Source organism: Scyliorhinus canicula, chromosome 12 (genome assembly GCF_902713615.1).
Source record: "Scyliorhinus canicula chromosome 12, sScyCan1.1, whole genome shotgun sequence".
Classification (NCBI taxonomy): Eukaryota; Metazoa; Chordata; class Chondrichthyes; order Carcharhiniformes; family Scyliorhinidae; genus Scyliorhinus; species Scyliorhinus canicula.
Window position 1 is genome coordinate 112660114 of NC_052157.1, and position 18919 is coordinate 112679032.

The 18919-nt window shown below is 46.4% G+C and overlaps 1 protein-coding gene across 9 annotated transcripts in view; it reads right to left on the reverse strand.

Moving 5' to 3' along the window:
* gtf2ird1 (GTF2I repeat domain containing 1) overlaps positions 1-18919 on the reverse strand; it is a 237864-nt gene that overhangs the window by 185074 nt on the left and 33871 nt on the right. Inside the window, exon 1 of one of the 9 annotated variants that reach the window (XM_038813776.1) lies at positions 3824-3884. The exons of the other annotated variants lie outside the window; for them this stretch is intronic. The gene's annotated coding sequence lies outside the window, so the exon portion shown is untranslated. Of the gene's footprint in view, positions 1-3823; positions 3885-18919 lie in introns of those variants that run through there. 9 annotated transcript variants of the gene reach the window in all.

Sequence of the window (18919 nt, forward strand, 5' to 3'; positions counted from 1 at the left end):
GGACGGCCTAAGAATAAAGAAGCAGCAGGATACAAATCACAGCACAGGACCTGGCCTAGTCTGTCACACTCTGACACTCAGCCCACACCAAGACCTACCACTCAGCCGCCCCTGCACCTCAACGACCACACCCAGGGCAGTGCACCAACCTCACCAACGGTAGAAAATCACACCTGCTTCAACTGGGGAGACCCCATCAACGAGGCACCAGAGGGAGGGGAAATAGATTCCCACCACCTCCTCTCCAAACCCCCTCCCACCCCGGCTCCCAACGCTCACTTCAATAGTTCAAACAAGACTGGGGCAGCACGGTGGCACAGTGGTTAGCACTGCTGCCTCACAGCTCCAGGGACCCGGGTTCAATTCCAGCCTCAGGTGACTGTCTGTGTGGAGTTTGCACTTCCTCCGTGTCTGTGTGGGTTTCCTCCGGGTGCTCCGGTTACCTCCCACAGTCCAAAGATGTGCAGATTAGGTGGATTGGTCATGATAAATTGCCCCTTAGTGTTTAAAAGTTTAGGTGGGGTTACTTGGTTTATAGGGATAGGGTGGAGACATGGGCTTGGGTCAGGTGCTCTTTCCAAGGGTCGGTGCAGACTAGATGGGCTGAATAGCCTCCTTCTATGATTCTATGAACCAGTCTTGCATGCACCCCTACTCAATTCCCTCTTCTCTAATACCTTCAAGAAAACACCAACCGCAAGGAAGAATCAGAAGGAACCCAGTTCTCTCCAGGATACATGGCCTGCCTTGGTGTTCGAAGGAGATAAGCTAACGGACCAGACTCCAACTATTTGTCAATTTATAAAACTGCGGCAGCACAGTGACACAGTGGTTAGCACTGCTGCCTCACGGTGCCGAGGTCCCAGATTCAATCCTGGCTCTGGGTCACTGTCTGTGTGGAGTTTGCACATTCTCCCCGAGTTTGCGTGGGTTTCGCCCCCACAACCAAAAGATGTGCAGTGTGGAGTTTGCACTTTCTCCCCGTGTGTGCGTGGGTTTCCTCCGGCTGCTCCGGTTTCCTCCCACAGTCCAAAGATGTGCAGGTTGAGTGGATTGGCTATGCTAAATTGCCCCTGAGTGTGCAAAAGGTTAGGTGGGGTTGCTGGGTGATGGGGATAGGGTCAGGGGAAGAGGCGGTGCAGACTCGATGGGCTGAATGGCCTCCTTATGCACTGTAGAGATTCTATGATTCTAAAAGCATCTGGGGCAAATGTGGATACCACAGCAGAAGTCAGAATTGGAACAGCATTAATAGGTAAATTAACTCCCATCAGCAGTTATTTGGTGCGTCAGTTATGATTCAAAGAATCATCATATGATAAACTGCGGAGAGAGGCAGTTTCCCTAAAATGACAGATGACAGAGAACACTGAGGGAGATGTAGCTAATGATGAACATTGCTGAAAAACAAAGGGACAGGCTAGCAGGATAACTCGAATTTTCCAACAGTGACGGGGGAACAACAATTTATACTATCTGAGAAGAGACTGCCGATCGGTTGACAAGTGGGCATTGCCATGGAGAATGCAACAGTTAATTGCCCAGCTCTGTTCAAATTCAAATCTTTGCTGCACTCTACAATGCTTCAACTATCTCCAATCATAGCTCCAGGCTCCAACCTGCGGCTAAAAGTGTACATTGTTACAGCAACTCAAGGCTCCTCGCAGGGCCTGTTGGCGCAGTTGGCTGGACAGCCAGTGAGGATCAGAGACTTGATGAAGAAGAGAGGGCCGAAGAGAATGGAAAGGCCTAGGACAGTAATACAGTACTTACCAAACATAGCAATTAAATTGTCATGGTTCATGCCTGACAATTAATACCCATCAAGTACAGAATCCCAAACTCTGAGCTGCTGATAGAAGTAAATGAGGCCTATTGTACCTCAATTACTCATATGTTTTGTGATAAAGATCCTGAGGAACCGAATTCAAATCAATCAAGGGCTAGATAATGGCCATGTGAGTGATCATGAGACACAGGACAGAGCTATCGTGTCTGAAGGCCAATTACCCAGAGCGAGTACTCAGAACACAGAATATAGAACATATAGTGCAGAAGGAGGCCATTCGGCCCATCCAGTCTGCACCGACCCACTTAAGCCCTCACTTCCACCCTAACCCAATAACCCCTCCTAACCTTTTTGGTCACTAAATCCACCTAACCTGCATGTCTTTGGACTGTGGGAGGAAACCAGAGCACCCAGAGGAAACCCACACATACACGGGGAGAACGTGCAGACTTCGCACAGACAGTGACCCAACAGTGATATATTATTGCAGAAGGATCTAGTGAATAGAGGAATGCGACAATAGTGGAATGTGGAAGAAAAGCTCCTGGCAAAATGCTTGAATTTGCAGCGTAATGGCCAAGGAGTGGGTCCAGTGGATTGAGAGAATGGGGTGGAAGAGCGAAGAGTAAGAAATCACATTGCAAAAACCGATCAAGGGCCTGGAAGGGATCCTTTCCCAGAAAAAGATCACTTCCTGGAGAAAGATTTGCACCAGCATGAGTCGCAGTCCTGATGGCATAAAAGTGCAAGCAGAGGGTATGCTTAAATTGATTGGACGATTAAATAAAGGCCACCGAACAAAGGCCTAACAAGACACCCTCATGATCATGGGAGATTTGGCAGCTGCCAGTAAACTGGAGGGTAAACTAATGAGAGGCAAAACAATAGAAATTGGGCGGAGAGAGTTTCAAGTTATTTCTGAGATACAAGGTAAGGGTTAACCAGCTTTTCAGATAAATGGATTTGCAATGAAAAGGCCCTTGAAGACGGGACTTTTAAGGCAGAAGTGAGGCTAGTTGCTCAGGCTTTTGAAGAATGACTGAGCGATACAGCTGCTGGAGTAGATTCTCCCACAGCTGGAAAAGTCATCTTCAATCCTATTAGCTCTTTTGGCCACATATCCATGGGAATGCAGATCAGCTGGTATAAATGCCATGTTTCTGAAAATGTTTAGAGAGGCAGCAGATGCAGTAAGAAAACCTATGGAGACTAAATAGATGCATCTCTGTTGTGAATGATGTTTCCAGCGTGGGGCATTTTTCAGAGATGAGATTTACTGAAAATAGGTGGATTGCGTTCAACTGAAAGCAGATCCCACAATATTTTATTGGTATTAATATTTGGGGAGATGGTGGCGTACTGGTAATGTCACTGGACTAGTAATCCAGAGGCCTGGCGGACACGGGTTCAAATCCCACCACGGCACCTGGTGGAATATAAACTCAATTAATAATTTCTGGGATTGAAAGTTGGCCTCAGTAATGGTGACCATGAAACTATCACCAATCCACTATATCCTCGTAGTAGCTTTGCTCCCCCAGTTAGATACAAACTACGTTTATTTACACAACGTGCTATTGACAGAGTAGTGCAGCCTCAATGCTGCCAGTCTGCCTCCTGGCTCAAGCAGGGCAAAAACCCGTGCTCTGCTCAGGTGATCCCGCATGTGAGTTACCGATTGGACGAGCGAGTCACATGACTTCAGAAGATCGCCCTCTTAAAGGGGCTAGAACAACAGCCACCTTGACAAAGTGGCAAGGAAAGTATATCTATATGATATACACATCCACACTGAATGGTTTAAAAAGGTATATTATAACCCTGATAACATGAATTGCATGTTTCGCAATATATCATAGGAACACATTACAAAACCAATGCCACCTGTCCTCAGTCCCCCCCCCCCCCCCCATCCCAGCTTTAACCCCCCTTCATCTCAATGTACCAGACACCCAATATTGCCATCTGCCCTTGCAACTTCACATAGGTTCCTAAAATCGCAAATGATCCTCCTCGGCGTAAAGGAATACTTGCTGACACCAATCGCTGTGCTTCACAACCCAATCTTGTCCCGCCTTCTTCTGTTGTCTGGATTTGCTCTGTGATGAATATAAGAAATGTTTATATATATTGTCTTTTATATCTGTTGCAGTAATATTTTTGAATACCTGAGTTTGAGTATATATATATATATATATATATATATATATATATGTATGTATATGTATATATATTCATGAAGGCCCACCTTCTCAACCTTGCCTCTCGCCTGAAGTGTGGTGATCCTCAGGTTAAATCACCACCAGTCAGCTCTCCCCCTCAAAAGGGGAAAGCAGCCTATTATTAAATCTATTTACATTTGCAGACACTGTGGCTACAGAATGTGCCATTAAGATCATTGTAAAAGTAAGAACATTGCTCATTCCAACCAGATATATAGTTTGCCTATATAGGGCTAATCAAATTTTGTTTATAGAAATAAGGTTCCCTGGGGTTTATATAATTGAGGGGTTGTGGTTAGCCTTAGTCTATGGTCATAACCCAGTTGGTGGGATACAGATGAAGTTATTAATGGGATGAGCCAAGCCTGTAGCAGGCAGTTTAATTATGAGTTTTGTTGGGAGTTCTGTGCCAAGCAGCAGCTTTTGCAAAAGGTTGTCATGTTAAGCAGTAGTCTGACACAGACAGGAATCTGCAGGACATTTCCTGACGCAAATTCTCTCTCTCTCCAAGCAATGTTTCCAATAAACCTCTATTCAAGTGTACAACAAGTATCCCTGTGTTAGTTGCAAGTGGCTTTTGACTTGTGTTGGAGTTTGCTTGATTTGAGATGGAGAATGCATCAGTTGGAAGTGAGTTTTTCATTTTATTGTCAAGAATTGTTTAACTGTTAATTGTAAGCTATTTTCTGTCATAATGTAGTTTGATCCTATGTTTTTTTTTCTTTTTTTTAAAATAAATTTAGAGTAGCCAATTATTTTTTTCCAATTAAGTGGCAATTTAGCGTGGCCAATCCACCTAACCTGCACATCTTTGGGTTGTGGGGGTGAAACCCACGCAGACATGGGGAGAATGTGCAAACTCCACACGGACAGTGACCCAGGGCCGGGATTCGAACCCGGGTCCTCAGCGCCGCAGTCCCAGTGCTAACCACTGTGCCACATGCTGCCCTTGTTTGATCCTATGTTAACAATAACGTTTGTTTTAATATAAATTTATTTATCAGTGGAATCACATCTCGAGTGAAGTATCCTTTCCTCACAGTTTTACAAGTTTAAAAAAATGTTTTTAAAAATTGTCCGGTATCCTAACATATGTTGGGGTCTGGTCCAGGGTCTTAACAACTCAAAAGCATGGTTTTAGATGTACTTGCCACTATTGGCGATCGTGCCGTCAGCCCTAAGTTCTGGAATTCCCTCCCTAAATCTCTCCTTCCTCTTTTAAGATGTTCCTTAAAAACTCTCTCTTGGACCAAGCTTCTGGTCACCTGGCCAACACTCGTGTGACTTGCTGTCAAATATTTTTTTAAAGGCAGCACGGCGCCGAGGTCCCAGGTTCGATCCCGGCTCTGGGTCACTGTCCGTGTGGAGTTTGCACGTTCTCCCAGTGTTTGTGTGGGTTTCGCCTCCACAACCCCCCGCTGGTTTAGCACACTGGGCTAAACCGCTGGCTTTTAAAGCAGACCAAGGCAGGCCAGCAGCACGGTTCGATTCCCGTACCAGCCTCCCCGAACAGGCGCCGGAATGTGGCGACTAGGGGCTTTTCACAGTAACTTCATTTGAAGCCTACTCGTGACAATAAGCGATTTTCATTTCATTTCATTTTCATGTGCAGGCTAGGTGGATTGGTCACTCCTCAATTGGAAAAAAATAATTGAGTACTCTAAATTTATGAAGAAAATGTATAGTTTTTTTAATAGCTCTTCTGTGGGATGCCTTTGCTCCTTCTGATGTGATAAAGATGTTATATGAATGCTTGTTGTCATCTCCTATTGCAGATACCCCTCAAGACCTCTCTATTTGAAGATGACCGACACCTATATAACTTGGTCCTTTTAACTGCTTCCTCTGACCACACGGTTTTCCTCTCCACAAGTCTCTGGCCAGGAAAGCCCGCATTATGTTATGGCAACAAGAACAGTGATGCAACCTGCCCAGGGCCATTGTACAGCTTCAGCCTGCTCTCCAGTGACCTGACATCAATGTGCTTAGTTATATCAATCAGCTTCCTATTTGCTTCACTTATTTAGGCCTTGCACGGAGATTCACTAACTCCATTCCCTCCCAGGTCTCTATCTGCTTCCCCTGCAAAGATTCACCATCCGCAGGAGAGAAAAAACTATTGTAACCTCGATCTACTACTTTGTTCTGGAACAAAGACAGAAATTAAACCAGACTCTGACAGCGCACAAGGCGGCTTTTTGGTCCTTCACACCTGTAATGGCTCTTTGAAAGAACTGTCCTATTTTATCCCAGAAAATAAACAAATTACCTAGTAATGGTGAGATCTTAAATTGCATTGGCCACTGATGGACTCAGGTGCAAACAGTGTGTAATAAGCCCACAGAGGCAGACGTCCCATCACCACAATTCCTTTTATTTACAAACCCAATAGCTGAACAACCATGACCATTCAGTCTGCTGTCTACACCGAAGATGCAGAGGATCTGACACTCCCTGTTATATACACAGAAAGGGGTTCCCTGATTGGCCCACTAATCAAGGGACTTGATTCTAATTGGCCAATCTCAAAGGCCTGGCCTAAGTCATTACACCCCTCCCCCGCCGAAGTCCAAGGAGCCCCCATGGTCCTCATGACTTACGGGTCCCCTGCTTCATTGTTGCGCCGGGACCGGCTCCTCCACTTCGGCCTCCGATGTAGGGGGGGTATAACGGCTAGGTGCCCGTCTTTTCCGATGTGAGCACCTGAGGGACGGTTCGCCCCTTTCCTCCGGCGGCAGTGGTACAGCTGCAGCATCATCCACGGTGTCCATATCCGAGTCCAATGTCCTCACCAGTGGTGTCGGAGGGGTGTGAATAGTTTGTCGGGGAGGACTCTCCATGGTCCTTGGTATAGTGGTCTGAGTCAGCTCCGGAGGAGGAAACTAATCTGAGACCTGCACCTGGTCCAGGTGTTTCTTTATTACATGTTTTCCCACACATATCTCGTACGACACTAGTCCTGCCCTAGCCTTTCTGTTCCTGCTACCCATGTGGGGCCTTCCGCATAATTTCTCACCCATACATTTTCACCCGTGTTGAACTGCCTTTCTCGCCGAGTGTTGCCACGGCCCCTGCATTGGACCTCTTGCTGTCACTCTATTCTGCCACCTAAATTCGGGAATAGTACACTCAGCCGGGTTGGGAGTTGTCTGCCCATGAGTAGCTCCGCCGGTGCTATTCCCGTTGTGGCGTGTGGGGTTGTTCTGTGGTCAAATAGCCAGCGTGACAGTTTGGTGTCCAATGATGCTGCTGACTGTTCCTTCAACCCAACCTTTAAGGTCTGGACGGCTCTCTCTGCCAAACCATTTGATGCCAGGTGGTATGGTGCCGTCCTTATGTGCCAAATGCCAGATGACTTCATAAACTTCATAAAGTCCTGGCTGGTGAAAAACAATCCATTAGCCAAAACTAACACCTCCGGGATACCATGAGTTGCAAACGAGGTGCGGAGTTTTTCCAATGGTAGTTGTTGAATTTGCAGAGTTCATTTTGTAGACGTCCAGCCATTTGAAATGCGCGTCTACTATTATAAAAACATTGAACCCATAAACGGGCCTGCAAATTTTTTTTAATTAAAAAAAAAAATTTAGAGTACCCAATTATTTTTTTCCAATTAAGGGGCAATTTAGCATGGCCAACCCACCTAACCTGCACATCTTTGGGCTGTGGGGGTGAAACCCACGCAGACATGGGGAGAATGTGCAAACTCCACACGGACAGTGACCCAGGGCCGGAATTCGAACCCGGGTCCTCAGCGCCGTAGGCATCAATGCTAACCACTGCGCCACCATGCTACCCTCTACGGGCCTGCAAATTCGACATGAAGTCGCGACCATGGTCTACCTGGCCATTCCCATGGGCGCAGCTGGGTTGCCGGTGGCACCTTCTGCCCTTGTTGGCATTCTTGGCACCGGCCTACCAATGCCACGACGTCTGTGTCCAGGCCCGGCCACCAGACGAAGCTTCTGGCCAGCATCTTCAATTTTGAGACTCCAGGGCACCCAGGATGTAGTTCAGCCAGTATGGCTCGACGGCCTTGACTTGGAACTACTGTATTACTCAAGCTCCCCATAGCAGTATCCCGTCTTCTACGGTGATCTGCTCTCTTCTGCTCCCGTAATGGTGGAATTCCGCCTGGACCGGTCTTTCCATCTCCCCAGTTAGCACCATGTGTTTTATTTTTGATAAAAGCGGGTCCCTTTGGGTCCATAAACAAATGTTTTGTGCGGCTACTGGAAGGGTGTCATTACCGTTTCCTCTATTTTGGGTACTAATGGCGGGGTGTCCGGTAATGGCAGCCTTAGTGCATTGGCGTTTGCCACCTGGGTTCCTGACCTGTGCTCCAGTTGATACTGGTACGCCGCCAGTAGTAGGGCCCAGCGTGGATCCGGGCCGAAGCTATTGGTGGTATTGCTTTGTCTTCTTTCAACAAACCCAGGAATGGCTTGTGGTTTGTAATTATAGTGAATTTCCACTCGTACAAGTACTGGTGAAATTTCTTCACTGCGAAGATCACAGCCAGTCCTTCCTTTTCGAAAAGTGAGACTGCGCGTAATGGCAAAGGCTGCTGGCCCACACGCGGTCAGCAGAATGACCCAGTGCTTTTCATCCAGAAATATATGGTTTGCTCTAAAGAAGTACTTCATCTGCTCTACATATTGGGAGTCTTCCACTGCAGGGTCAAGAGTCTAACTTCCCAAATCAAAGCATTTTGCCTGTCTGTGGCTTACCCTCAATATGCAGCAGCTGCTGATGAGCAGGTTTCTTTGGGTCGTTCCGTTTTCCTCGTCGCCACTGTAATAAGTCCACGGAGGCAGAAGTCCCGTCACCAGAATTCCTTTTATTTACAAACCCAGCATCTGAACAACCATGACCATTCAGCCTGCTGTCTACACCGGGAGTGCAGAGGATCTGGCACACCCTGGTATATACACAGACGGGGGTTTCCTGAATGGGCCAGTAATCAGGAAACTCATATTCTAATTGGCCAATCTCAAAGGCCTGGCCTAAGTCATTACACTGTGTAAAATTCCCTTTAGTTATGTCCTGCGTGCTGCCTCTGCAATCCCTGTTGACACCCTCCAACCCCTACCCTGCCCCATCGCTCCAACCCCTACCCTCCCATTCCACCCTCTTCCCTGACACCAATTCTACCCTCCCCCAATCGCTCCAATTCCACTCGCGCCCTCCGCTCCCCATTCAATGTCTCCCCTCGCTGCGGCCTAGCATCTCTTCATAAATTAAACAGCTTGAATCAGAAAGTAAGTCAGAGTGCAGTTCACATTATTACGGTGACTGCACCTCCTGTGGGGAAATTTCATCACAGTACTGTTGCTCTGAAAGAGTTAGGGAGCCTGGTACTCAACCAATGGCACATGCCCAAAGCCATGAGAGACAGCCTTGAGTGTAGATCTTGCCAACAAAGCAAGTGATGAATAGAGCTCCAAGGTTAAGCCTGTTTGGAACTCTCCCTGCAGCCAACTGATTATTTGCTACAAAATGGAAAAAGGGTAGACTCAAGGATGAGGAGACACTGCAAGCAAATATCATTCAGGTCAAGACAGAGGACAATATGAACATGTATCCTTTTGTTTTATGTTAGCCTCGCGTACCTGGACTACTTGATTTCTAGACAAAGACTAGGGGCGGGATTCTCAGTTTTCTGGTGCAGCGCACCCCCGCCATCCTGCCAGTTGGCCAATGGGGTATCACATTGTGGGCGGCCCCACGCCGTCGGGACATCCCCGGGCATGGGTGCACTGCTGGCGCAATGGAGAATCCGGCCAGCGGAGAATCCAGCCCAAAGATCTCAAGAGAACGTTAGGATAAAAATTAAAAATTGGGCAGCAGGGTAGCATGGTGGTTAGCATAAATGCTTCACAGCTCCAGGGTCCCAGGTTTGATTCTCGGCTGGGTCACTGTCTGTGTGGAGTCTGCACGTCCTCCCCCTGTGTGCGTGGGTTTCCTCCGGGTGCTCCGGTTTCCTCCCACAGTCCAAAGATGTGCGGGTTAGGTGGATTGGCTATGCTAAATTGCCCGTAGTGTCCTAATAAAAGTAAGGTTAAGGGGGGGGGGGTTGTTGGATTACGGGTATAGGGTGGATATGTGGGTTTGAGTGGGGTGATCATGGCTCGGCACAACATTGAGGGCCGAAGGGCCTGTTCTGTGCTGTACTGTTCTATGTTCTATGTTCTAAAACTTGTGTGCAAAAGAAAGAAAATAAAGAAAACACAGGTTTACATAAGAACTAGGAGCAGGAGTAGGCCACCTGGCCCCTCGAACCTGCTCAGCCATTCAATGAGATCATGGCTGATCTTTTGCCACTTTTACATAGCGTCTTTCACAACCTTTAACATCCCAAAGTGCTTCACAGCCAATGAAGTACTTTTGAACTACAGTGACTGTTGCAAAACCCCCAGCCAGAGGAAACAACATCCTAACTCAGCCTTCATCATATTGCTATTTGGGGGGAGCTTGTGGTGTGCAGATTGGCTCCCTCATGTGTAACACGAGTTTATTCCCACCACGTTTCCTGTCATCAACAAATTTAGAAATATTTTGGTTTTCTCATCAAAAATTATTGATGTATATTGAGAATAGCTAGGGCCTCAAGCACCGATCCTTGCAAGACTCCATTAGTCACTGCCTGTAACTTTGAAAAAGACCATTTATTCCTACTCTCCGTTTCCTGTCTGCGACCTAATTCTCAATCCAATATCTTATCCCAATCCCATGAGCTTTAATTTTACACACTAACCTCTTATGTGGAGCTTTGCAAAAGCTTTCTGAAAATCCAAATACATCACATCTACTGGTTCACCCTCATCTGGGCAGCACGGTAGCACAGTGGGTAGTACTGTTGCTTCACAGCTCCAGGGTCCCAGGCTTGGGTCACTGTCTGTGTGGAGTCTGCATGTTCTCCCCGTGTCTGCATGGGTTTCCTCCTGGTGCTCTGGTTTCCTCCCACAATCCCAAAAGACGTGCTGTTAGGTGAATTGGATATTCTGAATTCTCCCTCTGTGTCCCCGAACAGGCGCTGGAATGTGGCAACTAGGGGCTTTTCACAGTAACTTCATTGCAGTGTTAATGTAAGCCTACTTGTGACAATAAAGATTATCTATTCTACTAATTACATTCTCAAAAGTCTCCAGTAGATTCATCAAACATGATTCCCCTTTCATAAATCCATGTTGACTTGTCTAATTCCGTTGATATTTTCCAAGTGTCCTATTATTACATCCTTTATAATAGACCCCAGCATTTTCCTTACTATCTGATAATTATGCTAACCTGTCTGTAATTCCCTGTTTTCTCCTTCCCTCCTTTTTTAAATAGCGGGGTTATATTTGCCACCCTCCAATCTGCCTGGACAGTTCCAGAATCTACAGAATTTTGGAAGATGACAACAAATGCACCCACTATTTCCATAGCCACCTCCTTAGCATCCTGTGATGTAGATTATCAGGCCCAGGGGATTTATCACCTTTCAGTCCCATTAATTTCTCCAGCACTACTTTTCTAGTAATACTAATTCCTTTCCATCCTCCTTCTCATCAGACCCTTGGTTCCTTAGCATTTCTGGGAAGTTCTTTGTGTCTTCCTCCGTAAAGACAGAACTAAAGTAGTTGTTTAATTGCCCTGCTGTTTCCTTGTTCTCTGTTATAAATTCTCCCGTTTCGGACTATGAGGGACCTACATTGATCTTCACTAATCCTTTACTTTTTACATACTTTCACAGCCCCGCTTTTATGTTACTTGCAATGTTACTCTATTTTCTTCCTCTTTATCAATCTTTATGTTTTCCTTTGCTGAATTCTGAATTTCTCGCAATCCTCAAGCGTTGCTATTTTTTCCAGCCACTTTGTGTGACTCCTCTTTGGATCTAATACTATCTTCAATTTGTCTTGTTAACCATGGTTGGGCCGTTTGACTACAATGTGAAAAATATGACACAAAAACATTGAAAAGAAACTTGGCCAAGCAATCTCCAATGGTAAATATGGATAGAAAAGCATGACTGAAAGCTCACTACCTGGAAATGGCATTTACTCACAGCAAATGCATGTGTCACAAAAGATTAATACACAAATTACAGGGATTTAAATATGATCATCAAGCATTTTTTTTAAAACTCGAATTGGCAAACATGTACGTAATGGGAAAAATCATTCCTGCCCGTATTCCACTGGAAGCAGTGAGTTTTAAGTTGGCTGCAATGCAATGAGGAGGTTGGACGCATTATATTGATGGCGATTTTGCCATTTTATTGAACTCAATGACAGACTGTGCACAATACAGAATACATTTGAACAAAGTTGGTTCATCTCCTCATCAACATCTCCTCCCCCACCCCCACCCTCCCTCTCTGAAGCACTGGGGAATGTGTCACGGTGTAAGGATGCTATGAAGCTGTATTCTTTGGGAAATAAAAATTAAAGCTCCTGTAGATCTTTTAAAGCCTCTGTATAATTGCTGATGACCTTGAGGGGGGGGGGGGGGGGGGGGGGTTGTTGCTGGGGTGGGATGTATGCTGTGGCCACGCACCTTCTTTACTGACTGCAGACAGCTCTGGGTATTACTGACTCTGCAGGCCCAGCCAAATAGCTGTCGTAATCCCAGCCCCGGCTGGCCAAGGTCATTGCACTCTGCGCAACTATGGCTTCTATCAGTGACGGTCTCTGGGAGCATTTTGTGGATCTTTCCTACTCCTGATGATACAGGGAGGATGTACTAAGAATTACCAAAATCTGAAGTAAAGGCCAAAAACTCTTCAATAAATTTTTTTTTAAAAAATCAACATTTTATTAAGGTATTTTTTGGCATTATGACAACAACACAACAAATAATGTACAGAAAACTAGAAACATAGTGCAAAAATGCTCTCACCCTATCCCTTTGACCCCAACTAACCTGTACATCTTTGGACACCAAGGGGAAATTTTAGCATGGCCATGTGGGAGGAAACCAGAGCATCCAGAGAAAACTCACACATGAAAGGGGAGAATGTGTAACTCCACACAGTCACCAGAGACCAGAATTGAACCTCGATCCCTGGTGCTGTGAGGCAGCAGTGCTAACCATTGTACCACCCACATACCCGATATGTTATCTATCTGTTTTAAACAGGTTTATAAAAAAATACCTTCAGTTGGTGACTGCCCCAAGAGCTTCATATATAAAAAAAAACATGCAGCACACATTTCCTGTCCACAAACCATATCCTACTTAAAAGCAGGTCCCAGAATCACCATTCATAGAATCCTGAAATCCCTACAGTGTAGAAGGAGATCACTAAGCCCATAAAGTCTGCACCGACCGTCTGAAAGAGCACCCTACCTGGGCCAACTGCCCCGTTCCATCCCCATTACCCCACCTAACCGTTTGGACACTAAGCATATCCGATCCACTTAACCTGCACATCTTTGGATTGTGGGAGGAAACCGGAGCACCCGGAGAAAACCCACGCAGACGCGGCGAGAACGTACAAACTCCACACAGTCACTCGAGGCCGGAATTGAACCCGGGTCCCTGGAGTTGTGAGGCAGCAGTGCTAACCACTGTGCCACCACTTTCATTATGCAAAAAGGGGGGGAAAAAAGTTTTTTTTAAATTAAAAAATGGGGACGTGCAACAGGCAACAAGGAACAATGTCAAGCTAGCAGTGCTTCATTAGCAGAATTAAAAGTTAAAGGTTCAAATTGTTTGCACGATACCTCGGAATTATAGCAAAGATGTCAGGTCAGGTCAAACCACCATTGGGTAAGTCATTTTGTTTTAAAGTTGCACATTAATAAATTGCATGTTAATAAACCTGAGACTGAATCAATTATAGGGACTTGTTAATATTAATAGTCTTCAATATTGTCACAGGTAGGCTTACATTAACACTGCAATGTCGTTACTGTGAAAATCCTAGTCGCCACACTCCGGCGCCTGTTCGGGTACATTGAGGGAGAATTCAGAATGTCCAAATTACCGAACAGCGTGTCTTTCGGTACATGTGGGAGGAAACCGGAGCACCCAAAGGAAACCCACATAAACACGAGGAGAACGGGCAGACTCCGCACAGACAGTGACCCAAGCCGGGAATTGAACCTGGGACCCTGGCGCTGTGAAGCAACAGTGCTAACCACTGTGCTACTGTACCGCCCACAGAATTGTTCTGGTGCATTGTTTAGAAACAAACCCAGCTAGTGCGACATGTATACTTGAAGTGAACACGATGGCACAACGGTTAGCACTGGCGCCTCACAGCACCAGGGACCCGGGTTCAATTCCAATCTTGGGTGACTGTGTAGAGTTTGTACATTCTCCCCATGTCTGTACGGGTTTCCTTCCACAGTCCAAAGATGTGCGGGGTACATGGATTGGCCCTGCTAAATTTCCCCTGAAGTGTCCAAAGATGTGCAGGTTAGGTGGTTAGGTACACCACCCCTCAGGGAGAGATGGTAGTGTACTGGTAACGTCAGTGGACTAGTAATCCAGAGGCTCTGGGGACAAGGGTTCAAATCTCACTGTGGATACTGGTGCAATTTAAATTCAATTCATAAAATCTGGAATATAAAGCTAATCCCAGTAATGGTGACCTATTATTGCTGTTAAACGCCCATATGATTCACCAATGCGCTTTAGGGAGGGAAACCGCCAGTCTGGACTCCTTGTGACTCCACTGCAATGTGGTTGGCTCTTAACTGCCCTCTGCAATGTTCAGGGTTCAAATGGCAATTAGGGACGAGGCAACAAATGTTGGCCTTGCCACGTGGCACCCACCTTAAAAATAATTGCTATTTTAAAATCTTAAACCTGAAAAATTGTTGCCAGTTGCCAAGATTTCCCTCCAATCCCTCCTTGGTCTCTACCACATTGGCGGAGGGCGAATAAATGGCTGACCTGCTGCACTGAAGCCACCTTCTTAGAAATGTGATTCAAGGAAGATTCTGTGCAACTCTGCCCAGAGTAAAGTTTATGACCATCAACACACACTACCCCACCTTCCCATGTAAAATTATTTGGGCTACGTCCATTCCTCCCTCCACCATTTTGTACAGCAGCTTCCTCCTTTCCACACAATCTCTGCTCAAGGCACCTCTCTCCCTATCAGGCCTATGCTCAGCATTTCCAAGCCAGTGGCATAGACCATAAAATCATAGATTAGCACGGGCGAGTAGGGGGCTGTTCGGCCCCTCGAGTCTGTGCTGGCTCTTCCACGAGTTCCATTTACCCGCTCTTCATCGAGGTCGCTGCATTCCTGTCGGTGCAGCGGCACAGTGGTTAGCACTGCTGCCTCACGGCGCCGAGGATCCGGGTTCGATCCTGGCCCCGTGTCACCGTCCATGTGGAGCTTGTCTCCCCGTATCTGTCTCACCCCCACAACCCAAAGATGTGCAGGCTAGGTGAATTGGCCACACTAAATTGCCCCTTAATTGTAAAATTATTTTTTAAAAAAAAGATATTGCATTTCTTTTCCCTCCTCCAATGGGATAAATACTTGAAGGGGCGTCCAGTGGTTAGCACTGCTGCCTCTCAGTACCAGGGACCCGGGTTCAATTCCGACCTTGGGTGACTGTGTGGAGTTTCCTCATTCTCCCCGTGTCTGCGTGGGTTTCCTCCGGGTGCTCCAGTTTCCTCCCACAGCCCAAAGATGTGCGGGTTAGGTGGTTTGGCCATGATAAATTGTCCCTCAAGTGTCCAGGGATCGGCAGGTTAGATTATGAGGCTGCGGGATAGGGCGGGGTGGAAGGTGTAGTAGACATGGGCAGAGTGCTCATTCGAAGTGTTGGTGCAGACTCGATGGCCAGAATGGCGTCCCTCTGCACTGTAGGGATTCTATCGTTCTCCGATTAGGTTTGTATCCAACAGCCTCTCAGGCATGCCAAATCCAAAAAAAAGAAATTTTCCCCCTCATGAGATCTCTTTGCCGATCATGTTTAATTCTGTGCCCTTTAGCAGATCCCACCACAATCTTTGTTATTTGTATAACGACAAATCAACCCTTATCACGGCTGGCCATGTAATGTAAAGCAAGGTGAATCACCTTGCAGGATGTTGAATGAAGAATTTGAAAAAACACCTACAAGCGCCACCCAGCATTTTCAAAACTAATCAACAACTGCAGTGCTTCACATTAAGGTACCATTCACCCTTTAGTCACCGTGTTCACGGTGGGGGGTTCTTCCTTGTTTTCTTAAAGTGACAGCCGAGCCTGCAAAGGTCACTGGGAGAATGGGAGCTGAATTTTGGCAGACGACGATTGCTTGTTTGGCTTGCTCCATTGTACAAAATGTTCCATTTACACAAGATACATGCACGTTCAAGGACGAGGAACTTTCCACTGTGGGTTTGTACGCAGCCGGTAAACGCTGAAAACATTCCAGAGCAGGCTGGCTCCCAAAACGAGACTTCGGACCGAGATTCCGGACCGTCTATTATCATCAAGAATGGATGAGCCAAGGGCTCCACACCAACCCTCACAAAAAAAGAACCAATACAAAATTAAAAGATTCAATAAAGGAAAGCAATGCACTGCCACAGGTTTCTGCAAAAGGCCAAGGGGCGACAAATACCCTCCCTTAAAAGGAAACAGCACTATCTGGTAAACCGATTGGATCAACTTGGAACGCAATGGCTAGCAAATCCACGGTAGTACAATTCCTGAATTTTAACGTTTCGTAATCACCATCCAGAGTGTGAAAGGATTATGATTAGTAAAACTTCCCTGTGAAGCCGCTATTGAATATGAGCAACTTGCATTAATAATGTCCCCCTTAACATAGAAAGTGTCTAAAATGTTTCTTTCTGTGGGGTTTGCTATGAAAAGAGAGAATGAACACTTTTTGTCAAATTGATGGGCTTTCAGAATAATAAACTTTCATTTATTTGGTGTCTTGGCCACCCCAGGATGTCTCCAAGCACGTCGCAGCCAATGAGGTACCTTCTTTTATTTAATAAACATTTTATTGAGGTATTTATGGTTTTACAACAACAACAAAATAAACAATGTACATGAATTTATAAGCATAGTGCAAAAGCCGCCTTCCTCCTTTACAGGTTCCACCTTTACTAGCCCCCTACTCTAAACTAATCTAACCCCCAGCGCCCCCCCGCCTTCCCTTCCACTGACGGTTAATTTTCCGCAAAGAAGTCGACGAATGTTTGCCACCTCCGCCGAACCCTAAAAGTGACCCTCTCAGGGCGAACTTGATTTTCTCCAGACAGAGAAAGCTAGCCTTGTCTGATAGCCAGGTCTCCGACTTCGGGGGCTTTGGGTCCCTCCAAGCTCATAGTATCTGTCTCCGGGCTACCAGGGAAGCAAAAACCTCTTTCTCCTCCTGGATTCCCGGATCTTTCGGCACACCGAAAATCGCAAACTCCGGACTTGGTGCCACCTTTGTTTTCAACACCTTGGACATGACATCTGCAAACCCCTGCCAAAATCCCCTGAGCTTGGGGCATGCCCAGAACATATGGACGTGGATCGCTGACTCTCCCGCATCCCTTGCGCACCTATCATCTACCCTGAAAAACCCGCTCATCCGAGCCACTGTCATGTGGGCCCGGTGCATGACCTTGAATTGTATCAGGCTAAGCCTGTCACATGATGTGGACGTGTTGACTCTACTCAACGCGTCTGCCCTGTGACCATCTCTATCTCTCCTTCTAACTCCTCTTCCCATTTGCCTTTCAACTCCTCGGTCTGTGCCTCCTCTCAGTTCCCTGTAAATGTCAGAAACCCTCCCTTCTCCCACCCACACTCTGCAAACTACATAGAACATAGAACGATACAGCGCAGTACAGGCCCTTCGGCCCTCGATGTTGCACCGACATGGAAAAAAACTAAAGGCCATCTAACCTACACTATGCCCTTATCATCCATATGCTTATCCAATAAATTTTTAAATGCCCTCAATGTTGGCGTGTTCACTACTGTTGCAGGTAAGGCATTCCACGGCCTCACCACTCTTTGCGTAAAAAACCCACCTCTGACCTCTGTCCTATATCTATTACCCCTCAATTTAAGGCTATGTCCCCTCGTGCTAGCCACCTCCATCCGCGGGAGAAGGCTCTCGCTGTCCACCCTATCTAACCCTCTGATCATTTTGTATGCCTCTATTAAGTCACCTCTTAACCTTCTTCTCTCTAACGAAAACAACCTCAAGTCCATCAGCCTTTCCTCATAAGATTTTCCCTCCATACCAGGCAACATCCTGGTAAATCTCCTCTGCACCCGTTCCAAAGCTTCCACGTCCTTCCTATAATGAGGCGACCAGAACTGTACGCAATACTCCAAATGCGGCCGTACTAGAGTTTTGTACAACTGCAACATGACCTCATGGCTCCGGAACTCAATCCCTCTACCAATAAAGGCCAACACACCATAGGCCTTCTTCACAACCCTATCAACCTGGGTGGCAACTTTCAGGGATCTATGTACATGGACACCGAGATCCCTCTGCTCATCCACACTACCAAGAATTTTACCATTAGCCAAATATTCCGCATTCCTGTTATTCTTTCCAAAGTGAATCACCTCACACTTCTCCACATTAAACTCCATTTTCCACCTCTCAGCCCAGCTCTGCAGCTTATCTATGTCCCTCTGTAACCTGCAACATCCTTCCGCACTGTCTACAACTCCACCGACTTTAGTGTCGTCTGCAAATTTACTCACCCATCCTTCTGCGCCCTCCTCTAGGTCATTTATAAAAATGACAAACAGCAACGGCCCCAGAACAGATCCTTGTGGTACGCCACTCGTAACTGAACTCCATTCTGAACATTTCCCATCAACTACCACTTTCTGTCTTCTTTCAACTAGCCAATTTCTGATCCACATCTCTAAATCATCCTCAATCCCCAGCCTCCGTATTTTCTGCAATAGCCGACCATGGGGAACCTTATCAAACGCTTT